Below are 19577 nucleotides of genomic sequence, written 5' to 3' on the forward strand. Positions count from 1 at the left end.
AATTTGCAACATGAAAACAAAATCAATGTGCTCTAGAATCGATCACACTCATTTAGGCTAATATTTATTCATCTGTAAATAACTTTGCTTAATAAGCTCCTATTCCCCAACCCAACATGGAAAGAAACCCTGTTTTTGTTCTGAGATTTTTGTGATGCAAAAGTTATACAATGAGTATGGCAGACATTGCTAGCTCCTTACACAATATCCATTCTTCCCTTATCTATTAACACGGCCTTATTTCCCAGGCTCCCTTGTAGCTAGTAATGGCCATGTGACTATCTCTGGCCAATGAGATGTAGGTAAAATTCTACTGGCTGGGGCTTCCAGAAAATCAATTGTTTTTCTGATGTAAATAGAACATTCAAGAACATTCAGCAGGCACATATCTTTTGCTTTTGGCCATTCCCCCTCTTCTAACCTGGAATGTAAGCATGATGCCCAAAGGTGCAGTAGCCATCTGTGAGATGAAGCAAACCATTCACCCTAACTGGCAGAGCAGAAAACCAGGAAGAGCTTCTGGCCCAGCTGTGGAACATCCTCCTATGAACTTCTTGTCTGGGGAGAGACAGTAAGTCTTTTACTTATTTTAGCCACTGTAATAAGGTTTCTGTAACATACTGCCAGACACAACACTGGCAGATAAAAGAGGGGAGATGAGTCCTGAGAGACAGGAAGAAGGTAAGGAGGATATGCACAGAGAGGCCAGGTCAATCTATTTAATAAAGAACTAGACGAGGAAGGAAGAAGCAAGAGACAAATCAGCTCTGGATTGTGGTTAGAGGAGCAGCTTGGATGCTGGCACAAGAGACCATCTGGAGGAGCCAAGGAGTAGAGAGGCAAGGGTCCTTGAAAAGTGTAACTGTGGCTGATGAATCTTATCCCCTCAAAGTTCAACAGAGTCGTGCAGCAAATGGAATTCCTTCTCAAGTACTTCTGGCTACTGAATTTTGTTTTGTTTTTTTATACGGAGAATTCTGCAGAGACTGAGCCATGTGGAGCCCCAGGGTTCACTAGGGTTATAGAATAACTAATTTGGGAAAGTTATAGATGACAAGGACAAGCGTTTCTGTAGTGAAAAGGGCAGAAACAAGGAAGCAGGGGATGTGAGTTCAAGTCCTCATTCTTTCACAATCTGCTGTGAAGCATTAAGCAGGCGCTTTGTCACATCTTGCTTCAGGTGCCCTTTTGTAAAAGCAGGGAGGCAGACCAAATGTGCCGTAAGAACCCTGTCAGCTCTGTGACTAGAGTATTCCAAAAGCTGCTGTAAGGGAAGGACATCTGGACTCCTAGAAGGATATCCCTTCCTCAGGTAGCTTTTCTTCTTGTCTTTGATGGCACTATATTGGGTGCATGCAGTGGGGTTTGCAAGGAAAAAGAGGTCCAATTCAACAACCAATATTCTGATTCAATAAACATCTGCTGATCGCCTGCTCTGAGTTGAGCACTCAGATTAATATGGCCAGAGGATTCCATCTGAGCTCCTTAGCAAGCCCCAGAGCCCCGTACCATAGGGCCCTGTCTGACTCCTTGGCCTTACACCTGCTGGTTCTCACCCACGTCCTTACTTCTGGTGTCCCTCAGCCTCCTTGGATACTCGGTACCTCCCCAGGCCTACTCCAGATATGCCTTCTTGCCTGATATGCCCATCCCTTTTTGACCTTTTGATCTGGGAAACTCCTACTCATCCTTCAGTGCCCAGAGGTGGAGGGGTGATGGGGAAGCAGCCTTGAGAGCTTTCAGCTGGTAGCTGGCCTCATCTCTACCTGCTAGATTGTGTTGTCTCCCCGATGAACACAAAAAAATTTCACAGAATATCAGAAGCAGTTGAGAACTTCAGAAAGACTTCAGAAAGAACTTCAGGAGCAAATGGCTGCTCCATCATCAGACCTGAACAGAGGTAAAAACAAAGACCCTGTGCAATCACAAGAGTGACCAAACCTCCCCCTCCCTAGGCTAACACGAGACACTGTTGCTTCTCTTCCAGTGATACCTCTAACCCCAGTATTAGTATATTAGTACTAGTATAAGATGCCCACTCACCAAATTGCCCCACTTTCTGACAGCACCAATCCAGAACAGAGCCCAACTTCATTGTACTCTTCCCCAAATCACCAAACACATGCCCAAATCCTCCAGTAAGCCCCACTAACTCCCTCTTATCCACAGTTTTCTGTGGCATTCACTCTCTTTTGGTGTAGCAAATTATGAACCCAACTTTAACGGCAGGTGTTTCCCTGGTGGCCTTTGGCAGGTGGCCATTGACAAACTTTTCCACTCTGATCTTCAATCCAGCAGAGTGAAACTTCTCTCTCATGTATTCCTGTGTTACCTGTGCACACTTCCAGCTTCCTTGAATCCTTGTTGGAACAACACTCTGTTGCAACACTTCTCGCTCCATCTTGCACTTCCTGGTATCCATGTCTCTCTACCTCTTTCCCCTATGACTGTTTATTCACCAATGACAGGGTCCATGTCCTCCTTATCACTTCCTTCCAGCACCTAGCCCAGGGCCTGGCACAAAGTAGGTCCCCATGATATCTTTGTTGAATAAATACCCCAAGACTCCACACCACAAAGCAGAATGGGTGGACCCTGAGAATCTCAATTCCAAGCACCAATTGGTTCATAACTCTCTTTCCTTCACAGTTCACATCTCATGTGGAACCACAGGAGGAGGATATTAGAAAGTTGCTCTTCATCAGCACTTCATGCGGCTTCTCATTTCTGCCTCGTGTGCTGTTCTTAAATTTGCAAAGTTGTCATCACTGTTGATTATCCAGTGAGGCCACCTCTGTGACTTCAACATCCCCTGACAGTGCTAGGCCCGTTTATTGAAAGCAGAGGATTGCAACTGCAGGCAAATAACAGGAACATGAGCTAATGAGTTGATAACACCAAGATCCTTCACGAGAGGGAAGAAAAAGAGTCCCAGGCTTTAAATCACCTCCATAAAACATCCACAAACAGGACTCTGTGCGGCTGTCGGGAGCCTATGGTTTCTGTTTAAAATGCACGATTAGCATTTTTAGGAAGCAGTCTTTTGGGGATAAGAATGTCCTGAAGTATCCCCTTTTATTCCTTTTTCAGTTTAAACACATCGGCTTAAAGGCAACCTGTACTTGCCCTGACCCACGCACCAACAGTGCGCCATCCCTGGCTCCCCTCCCATCCCACCTTCAAAAGTGCTGGGGAAGAAACTACAACTGCTTTCACAGGAAAATGTGATTTTCTCAGTTTTACCCAATGTGAAGCAAATATTTTTTAAGTGGTCAAAATAACAAAACAACCAAATAATTTTGGTGGGTTTTTTTTCTCTCCAAAATAGTTCCCTCGGATGACAAGGGTTGTACAGACCCCATTCACTAAAGCTGCAAATGAAAACTTTACGTCCACGCCCCTGTCCTCACTAACTCTGCAGCCCCCACTCCTGGTACCTCGCTCACGTCAGCAAAGAATTAGGGTCATGGACAAATACACAGGAACAAGGCGCCCAGCTGGCTCTCTGAAAAAAGAAAAGAAACAGCTCTCTTTTTTCCAAGTTGAGGGGAGGTTTAAATATAACAAAATGACCTTTTTTTCCAACAAAAGTTAATTCTACCAGCCACAGGAAGGGTTGTAAACCAGATGTCACTTATCAATGGTTTAAGAAACATGTAACCTGAAGAATCACCTCAATTTTGTCACCTATAAAGCAAGGTTCTGTTACCTGACCCCAGCATCAAAAGGATGTTATAAGAAATATTTGTACAATATCTTTAAAGTGCCTGTGGTTTCTCAAAGAAAAAAATGGAGTATGAGGCAAGACTACAAAATCAAGTGTGGGCATGTTCATAAATAAATGAAACAAGTTCTGAGACCACAAGCAGAAATTGATCTTGCTGCTTAGAATTCCAGCACACCCGGCCGGGCGCAGTGGCTCACGCCTGTAATCCCAGCACTTTGGGAGGCCGAGGCGGGTGGATCACGAGGTCAGGAGATCGAGACCATCCTGGCGAACACGGTGAAACCCCGTCTCTACTAAAAATACAAAAAAAATTAGCTGGGCGTGGTGGCGGGTGCCTGCAGTCCCAGCTTCTCAGGAGGCTGAGGCAGAAGAATGGCGTGAACCCGGGAGGCAGCGGAGCTTGCAGTGAGCAGAGATCAGGCCACTGCACTCTAGCCTGGGTAACAGAGAGAGACTCCGTCTGAAAAAAAAAAAAAGAATTCCAGCACACCCAGGACTGACCCAGGCTGAGGAAGCACCAGGGCCCTCTGGGAGTATAGCCAGGAGTCCTGCAGAGCTGGAATCAGGCACACACCTAGTTCTTGAAGTTGGCGCTACCATGATGGTCACAGCAAGGATGGCCTCCAAAGAGTCAGAGAGAAGCGCTGGTCCTCCTACCTTGTCACCACTGCCAGAGCTCACCACCACCACACTGCTGCCCCTACGGCTCCATCACCACCACCACCAACTACTCCATCATCATTTTCCAACCTACACTACCAACAGCTACCTCCTCATCACTCCACCAACCCCTCATTATCATTCCATCAACCACACGAACACTACCTGTCCATCACTCCACCACCATCACAAACAGCCACCCCAACTGACCTATCACTCCACCAACACCAACCACCCCACCATACCAACTATGCACCACCACCAGTCCACATCATTCCACCAACACAACCATCATCAGAAACAACCACACCAATACCACCTGACCATCACTCCATCACCACCACAAACAACAGCCACTCCACCACCCCACATCACCCCACCAATGATGACTACCCACCACCACCAGTACACACCATTCCACCAACACCACCATTACCCCAGAAACAACCACACCACCAACTCACTACCACTGCCCAGGCATCATCATCACACCACCACTCCACTACCACCCCATCTTCACCCAACCATCACTTCACCACCATGGTACCACCACAGTCCCATTGCCAATGATCCACTACCTCCACCATCGCCCCCACCACCATACTACCCAGGTTCATCCACCCCCATCCCATCCTCGCCCCACCATCCTAGCGTGTTGAGGAAACAGGTTCCAGAGGCATGAGACCACTGGTCTAGACCGTCTAGAAGATTCACACAACTTTTTGTTATTATTATTATTACTATTATACTTTAAGTTCTAGAGTACATATGCACAACGTGCAGGTTTGTTACATATGCATACATGTGCCATGTTGGTGTGCTGCATCCATTAACTCGTCATTTACATTAGGTATATCTCCTAAAGCTATTCCTTCCCCTCCCCCCACCCACAACAGGCCCCAGTGTGTGATGTTCCCCTTCCTGTCACACAACTCTTTAAATTTGTCATCAGAGAATGTTTAGCAAGTTGTCTAGAACAATAAGTAATAATAATAGCTTATAATTTTGAGTAATTACTATGTACCGGGGACCATTCTAAGTGCTTTTCATGCATTAACTCCTAATAACTTTATGCAGAAAGTACCATTATGGTCCCTACTCTAAAGATGGGAAACTAAAGACAGAGACACTAAGGAACTTGCTTAAAGCCCTGCAGCCATAAGTAATATCTGGGACTTAGCCCAGGCCATCCATGCTCTGCACCAACTTGTCACACTGTCATCTCACAAAATAAATCTTGGCACTTTAATGAAGAGTAGTTATTAAGTTCACCAGGTTACTGGTGGCACCAGTGCCATAAAGTGAGGCAGGATGCACCAGCAGCCCACACGCTTGGCTACTAATATTTGCCTCTCCCATGCACACCACATGCTTAAGGAACAAAGCTGTGATCCTCAGTAACAATGGCCAGGCACGGTGCTAACTGTGTACATGATCTGTTTCCTTACTTCTCACCACAATCTCCTGAGGTATAAGAATTTCCGTTTTATATATGAGGAAACTGAGGCTCAGAGATGATCAACAACTTGCTGGTTACATGGTAGACACACCTGAGAGGACCCTATTCAGAGGGGTCGTATTTACCCAACACGTGCCAAGCATCCTGTGAGCTCTAGGAGTCCACAGCACTTAGGGCTGGTTCCCTCCTGTGTTCCCAGCGTTTAGGATGGAGCCTGTAAAGCCCTGCTTTCAACAGTGAGTTGTTCAATGTTGCTCATAACATTGGAAAAAAAAACAAAAACAGACAACAATCCCTAAAGGCCAGAGAGGCAGACAGTGTAACAAATGTTAATTTTGGAGTCACAAGTAGGTTTGAACTCAGAACTATGTTCTGTGGCCGCGACTGCACCCACGTGGACATCTGCTGTATTTCCTCCAGCCCGACCTACTTCAGGGCAAGTGAGGGACTGCAGAGCTGCTCCTCCCTAGGATGCTGACTTGTGAAAGCGGCTGCGGCCCTTTGCAATTAGACACTCTAAGACCTCAATTCTGTGCACTTAAATATATACAGTGACCTAAGTGCTGATGTGACCAAACGACAAAGGAAATTGTGAAATTGTTCCCATTAAAATCAGCCCTAGAGGCAACCACTGCATAACCAAGTGGAAGGCCTGGCCAGGTCTTCGGGTTTTTATTATAGGATCACAGCTTCTCTCCACCTCCAAAGCTCTCATTTCCCTCCCTCCCACGCCAACCCTGCCTCTGCCCCCTTCCCACACATACACACAAACAACACATTCTTCTAACAGCCACTGTATCCGTGGAAAACCTTCAGCTGTGTTTCTAACCGGAAGGAGGGACTGTTCCTATGAGAATTAAAAAAACAGGTATCCTCTCTGCTCTAGTTTCGGGGGGCCGGGGGAAGACAGCAAACAAGCTGGGGCACTAAGCTTCGCATTCTCATCTTGTGCCTGGGAGACTCACTTTTTCATATCACGTCTTCCTGGGTTCATGAGACAGGGATACTTCAGCTCTTGGCGGGGTATCCGCTACAGAGCCTCATCACAGCACCTCAATTACACTGCTAACAGTAAAGAAGAAAATTTGAACCAATTTTAGAACGAGTTAAGAGGGAATAAGAAAAATCCCAGCTATGCTCTTTTTAAACATAAGTTGTGAAATAGTTCCCTCTTGTGGCTAAACTGGGAATTGCCACTTTAACCTTCCGGTTCTCCAATGGCTGGAAGTTAATCAACTTTTTAGTGTCAGAAGAAGCCTATGGACTTCTTCCGAAATTCATAATTACAAAGAAAACTAATTGCATTTCAATTAATTTATGCAATTATGAACAAGTGGGGGCTATGCAGATAAACGTTCTTTTTTAACACTGAACAACAAGACCTAATGGCAGGTCTAATTACCATAAATTCATGATATGCTCATTTATGATGGGCATAAATGACATTTTGAGAAATCAGTGGCAGCTGTAACAATATGTGAAAAGCTGAGATTTCTAGAAATAACAAAGTCTCAGTTTCTGGTACTACTACAAAGTTTGGCTTATTGCTATTTATAATTGAAGGAAATTCTAAATTTCAGAAGTTAAGCTCTAATCTTCTCCCATTCCAGTTCATTGAGCTCTTGAAGCCTCGGCCTCCCAAAGTACTGGGATTACAGGTATGAGCCACCATGCCTGGACCTCTAGTTTGATCCTTCGAATTCTGTTCCTGGGCCCCTTGGGATTGGTGAAACCCAGCTGTTCTAACCTAGTTTAATTCATTCATTGAGCAGTCTCTCTACACAAGGCACAGTTACCAATTTTGTAGTATTTCCGGGGAAAAATCCTCCAAGGTGTGTGAGAACTAGGAAATCTGAATTAAATGGTCAATCCAAAACATTGTATCCAGCTGAAACAAATCCAGAAAGTCAGAAGCACCAGCTTCTTTCCTGTCCTGACTGAACATCCCCCTGTTGAAGTGAATTTCAGCAAAATAAAGTGTAGACAGGACTAGAGGCAGAGGAGGGCCATTAAACCCAGCAAAGTCTCCACAAGCGTGGGGTGGTGGGGGCAGGTTTGCCTGTACTAGGAATAATTAAAACAGCCAAGTGTCTGAGCATCTACCAGGGCCAGTCTGTTCGGCTTTCTAACACTCTCAAGAAGGGATCGTTACTCTCATTTCAACAGTGAGGCAATGGAGGCTTAGATGGAAAAGTCTTGCCCAGAGTCATACGGCTGTTTGGTGGTGAGGCCAGCACTGCCTCCCAGAAGACCCCATGGGTCCCCATGGCTTGGGGAGAAAAGCCAGTCCACAGGGAGGCTCCCTGTTGTATCCATGCCTCTGGCAGAGGCAGTGAGTGGGCAAGACTGAAGGTCGGTTGAAGACCCCACGGCCACAGATAGTGACTCCCACAGCACAGCACCCATGGCCCACAAAGGACCCCCTGGATGGAGCACCCAGACCCCTCTCTATAAGCCTCTAATCTACCAAGAAATTCCGCACCAAGTCCAAATGTACTCCTTCTCCCTGCTGAGCTATCTAACCCTCATCTGACCACCTCTCTCTTGTGCTTACACCTTCTTGGCGCTTTTTACATTTAACTGGGGTCTCCTGCCTGCTGCCCCTTCTCACCTCTGAATCCCCCAACGCATGGCTGTTTGTCTGAAACGCTCCACTGCCCAGCCGGCACAAGCACCACCTTCCCCACTCCACACGAAAGCACACACAGAGAGGGCAGCAGTCTCCCTAGGAAGGAGCGCCAGTGGTGTCCCACCAACTACAGTCAGGTCCACCTGGATTCCTGCCCCCAAGCCCTCCTCAGCCATTAACATCAACTGCAAGATTTCCTTATGGCTGAACACCCTGTGAAATGTCCCATGTCTCCCTATATGTCCCAGTGGCCTCCTCAGGACCAATCCCCAAGGCAGGGTACACCTGGTTAACCTCACTGTGCCCCCCACCGGTAGGCCCCCGCCCCCCACAAAGGGCAGAGGGTGGGCCCTCACTCTTGGGACCCAGGATTAAAAGCCCAGTTCCCAGGAGTTTGGGAGAGTCCTTCAGGATAATTAGCTTTGGTGACATGTCAGCATGTGCTGGCCTGAACAGCAAGGCCTGGGTGCCAGCCACCAAAATCAGCCTTCTCTTTGACTGGGTTCCATCACCCACTAGTACCCAGCCTTTACAGCATCTGTGGTTGGGAGCAGGTGTGAGGGTGAGGGTCTGTTAGATAGACCTTGGAATGGGACATGCCACCCAGGTTTGTCCACAACGTTCTGATGGCACAGCCCTGGCTTGTGAAGCTCAGCGCTGAGGACCAGCCCCTGCACCCCGTCCTCCCTGGGTAGGTGCAGACACTTTTCGGCGGCCCACTGTGTGCTGGTGATGGTCGCAGCACCAAGAAAGCCTACTCTGGAGTTCTGAGTAGTCAGACTTAGCACTGAAGCTTCCTGTGCTCTGAGAGCCCTGGGGCCCAAGGGCCTCACCCTTTTGATGTCACTGAGCTCTGCAGTTTCTCAGCCTCTGATCTGGTCCATCTCAGAAACGGGCCCCAGGGATCAAATAGGCTTCTTCTGACACTAAAAAGTTGATTAACTTCCCATGCATCTCAGAAATGGGCCCCAGCAAGACTCAGATGCTCTTCTACTGGGGCCAAGTGGGAGCTTCATTCTCCCCAAAACACCCATTGTTTCTAGTGGGTTCATTTCCACCATGGCAGCCTTCTCCACAGGTGGGGCAATGCATTGGCCTAGGCCTTACGTGGCATGATCAGGCTGGGCCACTGTAGGAATATTCTTGAATGCCAGGATTCATGTTCTTCTTTCTCAGTCACAGGGCATTTTGCCTGGGAAATAAGAAAAAAAAATAAGAAAAAAAAAAGGAAAGGAAAAAAAAGAACACTCCTCAGCACTGTGGAATAAGTGATTTACCTCCTCTCCATTCTGGTGACCCTCATATCTGACCAGTGGGTGAAAGCATTCAGGCTACTCTTCAAATTCAGTTTCATCCCCCTCCCAAGAGCGGCTTCTGAGAGCCTTATTTCTGCTCACCAATTCTCCAATGGGCGTCATTCATCAGACCATGGGGTGCAGTTGTGCATGATGTAAATATTCTTTGCCATTCCAGAAATGGACCAAATGTGGTGGGTGGCTGTGAATTGAACCCTACCAACCCAGGGACACAAGAAATATTCACTGACTGATTGACTGATTGAATTTATTTCTGACTCAGAAGCTCATTCCTCAGGGTGCTGAGAAATTCTGTCTCAGTAATGACTGGTTCCCCACACAAACACCCCAGGGGTTGCCAGGCGCTCCCTGGGCTACTGCCTGGCCTCACGGTCCCTTCAGATGTGGAAGCCCCACCGCGTTTGAAGCATGACCCCTCTGGGAATGCTGTGATCTCCTACACCAAAAACTCTTCCTTTCTGAAATGTTACCACTCCCTTTGACTCCTGCCAGAGACCCCAGCTTCTGCTGCCACCCACCCTCCAACCCAACAATCCCAGGGGCAGGAATATGCAACGGGTTTAGCCACCTGGCTGGCGATGAAAACAGGGACAAATACAAGAGCACTGCCACCCACAAATTCACATCTTAATACAGTATTCACTTGCAAACCTATCCTTCTAGCTCAATGTCCTTCTTTTCTGGAATATAAATTCCCAGGCACGGTTTAATCCCCAGCACCTAGAAGAAGAGTAAGCAGTCTCTCAACACATAGTTTTGAATGACTAGGAAGAAAAAAAAATGAAGGGATAAACGATGGATATAAGGAATGAGAGCAAAAGTCTTTTCTAAAAAACAAAACTCCATGAAACAGGAGAAACTTTGAAAACTAACATCTAACTGCAGTGAGATCCCAGCTTCATCACAGGCCAGTCCCAGGTATTCAAGCTCCCTGTGCCTGGTTTCTTCCTCTCCCATAAAATGGGAGATCAAATCAGTGGCCACCTCACAAGTGGTGCTCAGCTAAAATAAGTTAATGGATTTTAAATGCTTAGAAGAGGACCCGTAACATGACAAGCACTCAGTAAGTGTTAGCTGTTTTCAGCAGCAGAGGCAAGAGCAGCAGACAAGAGGAAGCTACACTCATTGGAGAAGTTCAGCTGAGAGGCAACAGGGTGAAAGGAACCCGAGCCCCAGCTCAGCTACTTGGCAGCCATGTGGCCTTGGACAAGTTGCTCAGCTTCTCTACAATGAAGTTGACTCCTCTGTTTTGAATGAATATGAAACAAAAAATACCATTTTCATAAGGTTCATACGAAACTTCAATGAATTATTACGGGCTGGGCATGGTGGCTCATGCCTGTGTGAAAGGAAATTCTTGGAAATCTTGGGGCCCTGAAATTACTAAGCTAAAGGGAAAAGTCAAGCTGGAAACTGCTTAGGGCCAACCTGTCTCCCATTCTATGCAAAGTCAACCCTCTGCTCACTGAGATAAATGCACATCTCATTGCCTTCTTTGGAGAGTCTAATCAGAAACTCAAAAGAATGCAATCATTTGTCTCTCATCTACCTATGACCTGGAAGCCCCCTGCGGGCTTGGGTCTTCCTACCTTTGCTTCAAGTTGTCCCCCTTTCCAGACCAAACCAATGCTCATCTTACATATGTTGATTGATGTCTCATGTCTCCTTAAAAAGTATAAACCAAACTGTGCTCTGACCACTTTGGGCACATGTCGTGAGAACCTCCTAAAGCTGTTTCACAAGCACATGCCCTCAACCTTGGCAAAATAAACTTTCTAAATTAACTGAGACCTGGCTCATATTTTGGGGGTTCACACCTGTAATCCCAGAACTTTGGGAGGCCAAGGCAGGAGGATCACTTGAGGCCAGGAGTTCAAGATCAGCCTGGGAAAAACAGACCCCCATCGCTACAAAAAAAAAACTGAAAATTAGCCAGGTGAAGTGGCACACACCTGTAGTCCTAGCTGCTTGGGAGGCTGAGGTGGGAGGATGTTTTTGAGCCCAGAAGGTCAAGGATGTAATGAGCTATAATAATGCCACTGCTGGCCGGGCGCGGTGGCTCAAGCCTGTAATCCCAGCACTTTGGGAGGCCGAGACGGGCGGATCACAAGGTCAGGAGATCGAGACCATCCTGGCTAACACAGTGAAACCTCGTCTCTACTAAAAAAAATACAAAAAACTAGCCGGGCGACGTGGCGGGCGCCTGTAGTCCCAGCTACTCGGGAGGCTGAGGCAGGAGAATGGCGTAAACCCGGGAGGCGGGGCTTGCAGTGAGCCGAGACCCGGCCATTGCACTCCAGCCTGGGCAGCAGAGCGAGACTCCGTCTCGAAAAAAAAATAAACAAATAAATAAAAAATAAAAAAATGCCACTGCTCTCCAGCCTGGGCAACAGAGTGAGACTCTGTCTCTAAAAAGTAAAAATAAAATGAATTATTCACTCACCATAGCGCTTAGAACTAGCAAGTGCAAATACATAGTTGATGTTGAGCAAGTCGCTATTGTAAGGTCAGCCAAGAGAAAGGATGAGTAGACCCAAAGTCAGGCAAGTGAGTTTACTGACCTGCCGGGCTGCTCCTTGACAGGCAGAGGAGGCAGCCCCGAGCTCACACGCTAGGGGGGGTTTATGAGGGTTGACTGTGGGGGCTGGCATGGCATACATTCTGAGTAAACCCACATCCTAGAGTTGTTTTGCTAAATTCTAACGGCACTGCATTATTTCTAGCTCAGGTTACATAACATCTAAAGGAAATGGGGAGGGAATCCTTGCAGGAACAGGGGGCTAAGTTTCACCTAACTATTATATAAAAGAGAGCGGTTACCATGATATTAGTGAAATCAAGCAGCTACTAACTAGAGGGGAAAATGTGAGATCAGTAAAGATTGTACCAAATCACAAAATATGATGGCTATATTTGAAAATTGTTTTGGAATGCTCAACATCACTAATCATCAGAGAAACGCAAATCACAACCACAATGAGACGTCAACTTACCCAGTCAGAATGGCTACTATTAAAAAGACAAAAATAAACAGATGTTGGTGAGGATCGGAAGAAACGGGAACTCTTATACAGTGTTGGTGGGAATGTAGACTAGGACAGTCACTATGGAAAACTGTATAGAGATTTATCAAAAAACCTAAAATAGGAGAGGTGGAGCAAGGTGGCCAAATAGAAGCCTCCAGCCATCACCCCCTCTGCAGGAACAGAAAAGTGAACAACGATCCACAAAAGAAAGCACTTCACAAGAACCAAAAATCAGTGGTTGGACATATAACACATTCTCTGTAAAAAAGAGTACACTGAGAAGTAAAACTTAGTCATGACTTGATTAAATATGTCAGTCCCTAATCATTCTTACAGTATTTTGCTGTGTTCAGAATATAAAAGAAAAAAGTAAATTGCAAAAAATATTATATCTATAAGAAATTTAAAAATGTTTAGTATTAAATAGTTCAAAAAACTGGTTTTTTACTTTTTTTTAAATAAAACTAGAATTACTACTTGATCCAGTAATCCCTCTACTGAGTATCTCCTCAAAGGAAGAATAAATCAATGTACCAAAGGGACACCTGCACACACAGGTTTGTTCAGCACTATTCACAATAGCTAAGGTATGGAACTAACCTAAGCACCTACTAACAGATGAATGGACAAAGTAAAGAAACTGTAGTATATATACACACAGTAGAATATCATTCAGCCATAAAAACAAAGACAATTATGTCATTGGCCGCCATATGGATGGAACTGGAGGTCATTATCTTAAGTGAAATAAGCCAGGCACAGAAAGACAGATACTGCATATTCTCACTCAAATGTGGGAACTAAAAAATTTGATTACTTGGAGGTATAGAGTGGAAAACTAGACAACAGAGGCTGGGAAGGGTGAGTGGGGGCAAGGAGAAGAAGAGAAGTGGGGTAAAGGACACAAACATAGAATAAGATGGAATAGATTCAGTGTTTGATAGCACCGTAAGGTGGTTATGCTTAACAGAAATGTATTGTTCTTGGGTGATGGGTACCCTGAATATCCTGGCTTGATCACTACGCATTATATACATGTATCAAAATGTCACATGTACCCCATAAGCTTGGACTAATTTTTAAAAATACATTGGTGACACTGTGTGACAGACCAAGTGCTGCAGAAAAAGGAATTGTGAATTAGATTATTTCAAGAAACTTCTCCAATCAAGAAAAAGGTTGAAGATTAAAATAATGGGTAGAAAACAATAGTAGCTAACATTACTAAACATTTATTATGTGCTATATAGATAGAAAACATGTGGAGAGATCTAGTATCTGTAACAACAGAGATTCCAGAAAGCAGTCGAAAGCACATGGAAGAGAAGTGATAAATCCTCTAAGCTTACTAAAGGCTTGAGTATTTGTACCCAAAGCTCATCCGGACTTCTGGGGTTCTGCTCTGACATGTGAAGAGCTCAGCAGCCACCCCTTTATCCTCACAACAGAAAAGAGCTGAACAAACTGAAAATCAACAACTCTTTTCTTGATCCACCAGAGAATCAAGACTATGGAGAAACAGACGAATACAGAACCAGGAGCCAAAGCCACTGGAGCCAGGATCTAGGAGGAAAAAAATTGTAATGGACCAACTGCTGGAAGCTGAGTGGGCCCTAGACTCTGTATTAAAAACTTCTGGGGCCCAGTCCTAGAGGGGCCTCCACGTTTTCATGAGTTTCACCTTGAAAAGCCCTACCAGAGTCTTGTGGTGAAAATTTGGGGGAAATCCCCTGATGCTTCCAGCAGAAGGGGAAAGTAACCATCTGAGCATTCTGTTCTCCACTTGCCCTCAAGGGAATCTATACTGGTTACAATGTAGGGGAAAGGAAATACAGTCCCCACTCTGTATCCATAGGTTTTGTATCCCTAAATTCAACTAACCTTAGACCAAAAAAATTTTTTTTAATTGTATCACTACTGAACACGTACAGACTTTCTTTACTTGTCATTACTCCCTAAACAATATAGTATAACAACTATTTACATAGCATTTACATTGTATTTGGTATTATAAGTAATCTAGAGATAATTTAAAGTATATGGGAGGATGTGCATAGGTTATATGCAAATACTATACCATTTTATATCAAGGACTTGAGTATCCATGAATTTTGGAATCTGTGAGAAGTCCTGGAATCAAGCACCTACCAATACTGAGGGACAACTGTAACCAACTCCAGTCCCCTTTAACTAACTTCCTGTCTCACCTAAGGAGTAAAACAAAAGCTAGGAAGCACTTGTGAGGGTCACAGGCCAGGGCCAAAGAAAGGCTCCCCGAAAGATTGAGACCAAATCATAGGATTACAGAACACTTCTACCCTCACACCTCAACACCACATCAGTAGGGCTCCTGTGTAGTAACCGATTACAGCTGAAACAACTGCAAGCCTGAGGCTCTATTTAAGAAAGCATGCCTAGGGAAAACCAAAAGCAACAGGGAAAACAAAAATGAGGACACTAAAGAAAACTGAAATCTCAGACATCTACAGCTATGGTAAGTGATAAACACAGCCAAGTTCTTAACCAGATAAACATAAACCCTTATCCTAAAGATCTGTTTACCTCAGGCCCTTTTAGCCAATATATCAAGTCTGCCTTTCAACAATAAATTACAAGGCATATTAAAAGGCAAGAAAAACACTCTGAAAAGATAAAGCAAACAAAAGAACAAGACTTATATATGGAAAAAATTTTGATATTATTTGGGAATTTCAAATAATTATACTTAATATGCTAAGGGTTCTAATGTAAAAGTGGACAGCATGAAAGAACAGATGAGTAATGAAAGCAGACAGCTTGAAACTCTAAGAAAGAAACAAAAGAAAATACTAGAAATCAAAAGCCCTATAACATAAATGAAGAATGCCTTTGATGGACTCACTGGTAAACTAGATACAGATGAGAAAATATTCCGTGAGCTTGAAGATATGTCAAGAGAAACTTCCCAAACTGAAATGCTAAGAATGAAAAAATGGAACAGAATATCCAAGAACTGTGGGACAATAACATAACAAGTAATATATTCACAAGGAAACACCAGAAGCTGAAGAAAGGAAGGAGCAGAATAAATATTTGAAGTAATAATGGATTAGAATTTTCCAGAATTAATGATAGATACAAAACCACAGATCCAGGAAGCTTAGAGAACACAAATCAGGACAAATATAGAAAAGTTACACTTTAACAAATCATATTCAAACTTGCAGAAAACCAAAGACAGAGAAAATCTTGAAAGAAAGCAGAGAAAAACCTGCCTTATCTATAGAAGAATAAGGATAAGAATTTCATTAGACTTCTCTTCACAAACAATGCAAGTAAGAAGAGAAGCAAGGAAATATTTATGGTGTTGAAACAAAATAATCACCAACCTAGAACTCTGTATTTGGCAAAATTATCCTTCAAAAGTAAAGGAGATGATCATAGACATAAATATAAAACACAAAACTACAAAATTTCCAGAATATAACATAGGAAAAAAGCCAGGTGACCTAGGGTTTGACACAGATATGATATAACACCACAAGCATGAGCCATGAAAGAAAGAATTGGTAAGTTTGACTTCATTAAATTAAAAACTTTCACTCTGTGAAAAAGCTTTTGCTCTACAAACTGGAAGAAAATATTTGCCAAACACATCTGATAAAGGAACTACATTAAAATATACCCCCAAAAAACATTAAAATTCAATGAGAAAATCCTATTCAAAAATGGATAGAGGTCCTGAACAGATGTCTCACCAAAGATACAAGATGGCATATAAGCACGTGAAAAGATGCTCAACATCACAAATCATTAAGAAATTGCACATTAAAAATAATGATATACCACTACACACTTATTAGAATGGCTAAAATCCAAAAAGCTGACAATACCAAATGCTAGCAAGGATGTGGAGAAAACAGGAACTCTCATTCAGTGCTGGTGGGTATGCAAAATGGTACAGCAACTTGGGAAGACAGTTTGGCAGCTTCTTACAAAGCAAAACAGAGTCTTATATGATCCAGCAATTGTGCTTCTAGGTTTTCACCCAAATAAGTTAAAAATTTATGTCCATACAAACCTGCACATTAATGTTTATTCATAAATGCCAAAAACTGGAAGCAACAAGTGTGTCTTTCAAAACATAGATGGATAACCAAACTGATATATCCAGTATTCTCATACAATGGAATATTACTCAGCACTAAAAAGAAATGAGCTACGAAACCACAAAAAGGCATAGAGGAAACTTACAGGCCAAGAAGGCGGTCTGAAAAGGCTACATATTGTATGATTCTAACTGTATGACATTCTGGAAAAGACAAAACTATAGAGACAATAAAAAGATCAATGGTTGCCAAGGGTTGGGGAGAAGGCTGAGTAGGTGGAGCACAAGGGATTTTTAGGACAGTGAAATATGAGACTGTGATGGCGAATACATGACATTATGCATTTGGCAAAACTCCACAGATGTACAACACAGAAAATGAGCCTTAACATAAATTATGTACTTTGGTTAATAATAATGTGTGAATACTGATTCATCAGTTGTAATCATGAGCTACACTAATACAAGATGTTAACAATAGGAGAAACTGTGAAGGGGTGGAGTAAGGGGGGTACAAGGGAACTCTATGCTTTCTCCTCTATTTAAACCTAAAACTGCTCTTTAAAAAATCTATTTTTTTAAAAAAGTTCATATATTACCAGGTAATTTGACTAAATACAGACCTTTGCTGGAGAAAAAATTCAATTCTAATGGTTAAAAGTTTTGTAACACATTACTTACAAGGAAAAGAAGTCAGCAGACCTCTCTTCCACAGCACTGTGGTCTGTTTCAAAGTACCTTCCCCTTGTGCAGTTGCCTCATTTCCGTCTACATTGTATTTCCTTTCTGAAAACCCCAATAGTGATAAAAGACACTGTTAGGGAAAGGGAATAATATAAAGACCCTAAAATATGAAATAAGAAATAAGAAAGTGAATCTTCCTTTAGGAGCCAAATACTCTTTCATTAAAGGGAATGGTGCAGCCAACGCTGGGCCCATGTGGCCTTTGTGGAGTGACCACCGTGTTGTAAATTCCCACCTTCCTGCTGATGAGAGAAACTAGAGGATGCAGTATATTCAGTATAACCCAGGGAGCAGAACAAAGAAATTGCTAATAAACCAAACTGAGTATAATTTATTTCCTGTTGCTATGGTAATAAACTACCACAAACTTAGTGACTTAAAACAACACAAATTTATCTTACAGTTCTGGAAATCTGAAGTCCAAAATGAGTCTCACAGAACTGACGTCAAGGTGCTGGCAGGCCTGTGTAGGCCTTCCTTCTGTAGGATCTAGGGGTGAATCTTCCTTCCCTTTCCCGGGCTCTAGAGGCTGCCCACTTTCTGTGGCTCATGGCCCCATCTTCTTAGCCAGCAGCATTGGGTCAAATCATTTTCATTCTGCCATCTGTCCTTTTCTCCTTTTTCCATCTCCTCCTTCCACTTTTAGGAAACGGAAATCACACTGGATCCAGCCTGATAATCCAAAATCATCTCCTATTTTCAAGTCAGACGATTAGCAATCTTAATTCCCCTTTGCCACGTAGCCTAACCTATTCACAGGTGCTGGGGAACAGACATAGGCCATTATTCTGCCTGATGTTGTCAAAAGGAATTAAATGTGGTTATGCTCTCTTCCCTTTCTAGGTATAGCTATTCTCCGTGATTCAATGTTAAAAGTTTCTTGCTGAAAACCACTTAAATATCAGTCTAAAATGCAAATTTTCATTTAAAAAATTATGATACATACTTTGGATAATTTTGAAAAAACATAAAGCATAGTGGGATTAGAAATTGGTAGTGATTCAATACATGTTACTGTTGTTAATAAGGTCAAGTGTAGCTGAACTTAGAAATAATTCTCTAGCTAAAAACAAGTCTTTGGTCTCTATGAAAGAAAAAAACTCGTTTTAGATGCAACTATCACAATTCACTGTGTCCCTTCCACAGAGGGTCACAACACACCTGCTTCTGGGAGTTGGTAAGTCTAAATACAATGTGAACCCTGTGTGCACTGGTAGTGGAGACTGCCTTAAGGAAGAAAACTGGGTCAAGGGACAGGGGCAGGAAGGACACTTACACCATTTTCTACCTTTTGAAATTTATACCGTGTACTGCCTATTCAAAAAAATATACTACTTTTAAAAAGAATACATTATGCAGCCCAGTCCATTGTGGTGGGCTGATGAAAGCTGAAGGGGCCATTCCTTCCAGGGTTCAGTGGAAAAAGAAGACACTGGCTCCTCAGGGAGTTCCTCATCCAGAATCACTGGCACCTACTGGCAACAGAGAAGCCCACAGGCTGGAGGTAGAGTGAAACTGGTGTAAGAGAGAAGGCAAGAACAAACCTCCTGAATGTTCAAAAGCCATCCCAACAGACAAACAGAGAGCCAAATCATGAATGAACTTCCATTCACAATTGCTTCAAAGAGAATAAAATACCTAGGAACCCAACTTACAAGGGATGTAAAGGACCTCTTCAAGGAGAACTACAAACCACTGCTCAGTGAAATAAAAGAGGACACAAACAAATGGAAGAACATACCATGCTCATGGATAGGAAGAATCAATATTGTGAAAATGGCCACACTGCCCAAGGTTATTTATAGATTCAATGCCATCCCCATCAAGCTACCAATGAGTTTCTTCACAGAATTGGAAAAAACTGCTTTAAAGTTCATATGGAACCAAAAAAGAGCCCGCATTGCCAAGACAATCCTAAGTCAAAAGGGT

The sequence above is a fragment of the Rhinopithecus bieti genome, unplaced genomic scaffold (assembly GCF_001698545.2).
Source record: "Rhinopithecus bieti isolate Rb0 unplaced genomic scaffold, ASM169854v2 scaffold_22039, whole genome shotgun sequence".
NCBI classification, from domain to species: Eukaryota; Metazoa; Chordata; class Mammalia; order Primates; family Cercopithecidae; genus Rhinopithecus; species Rhinopithecus bieti.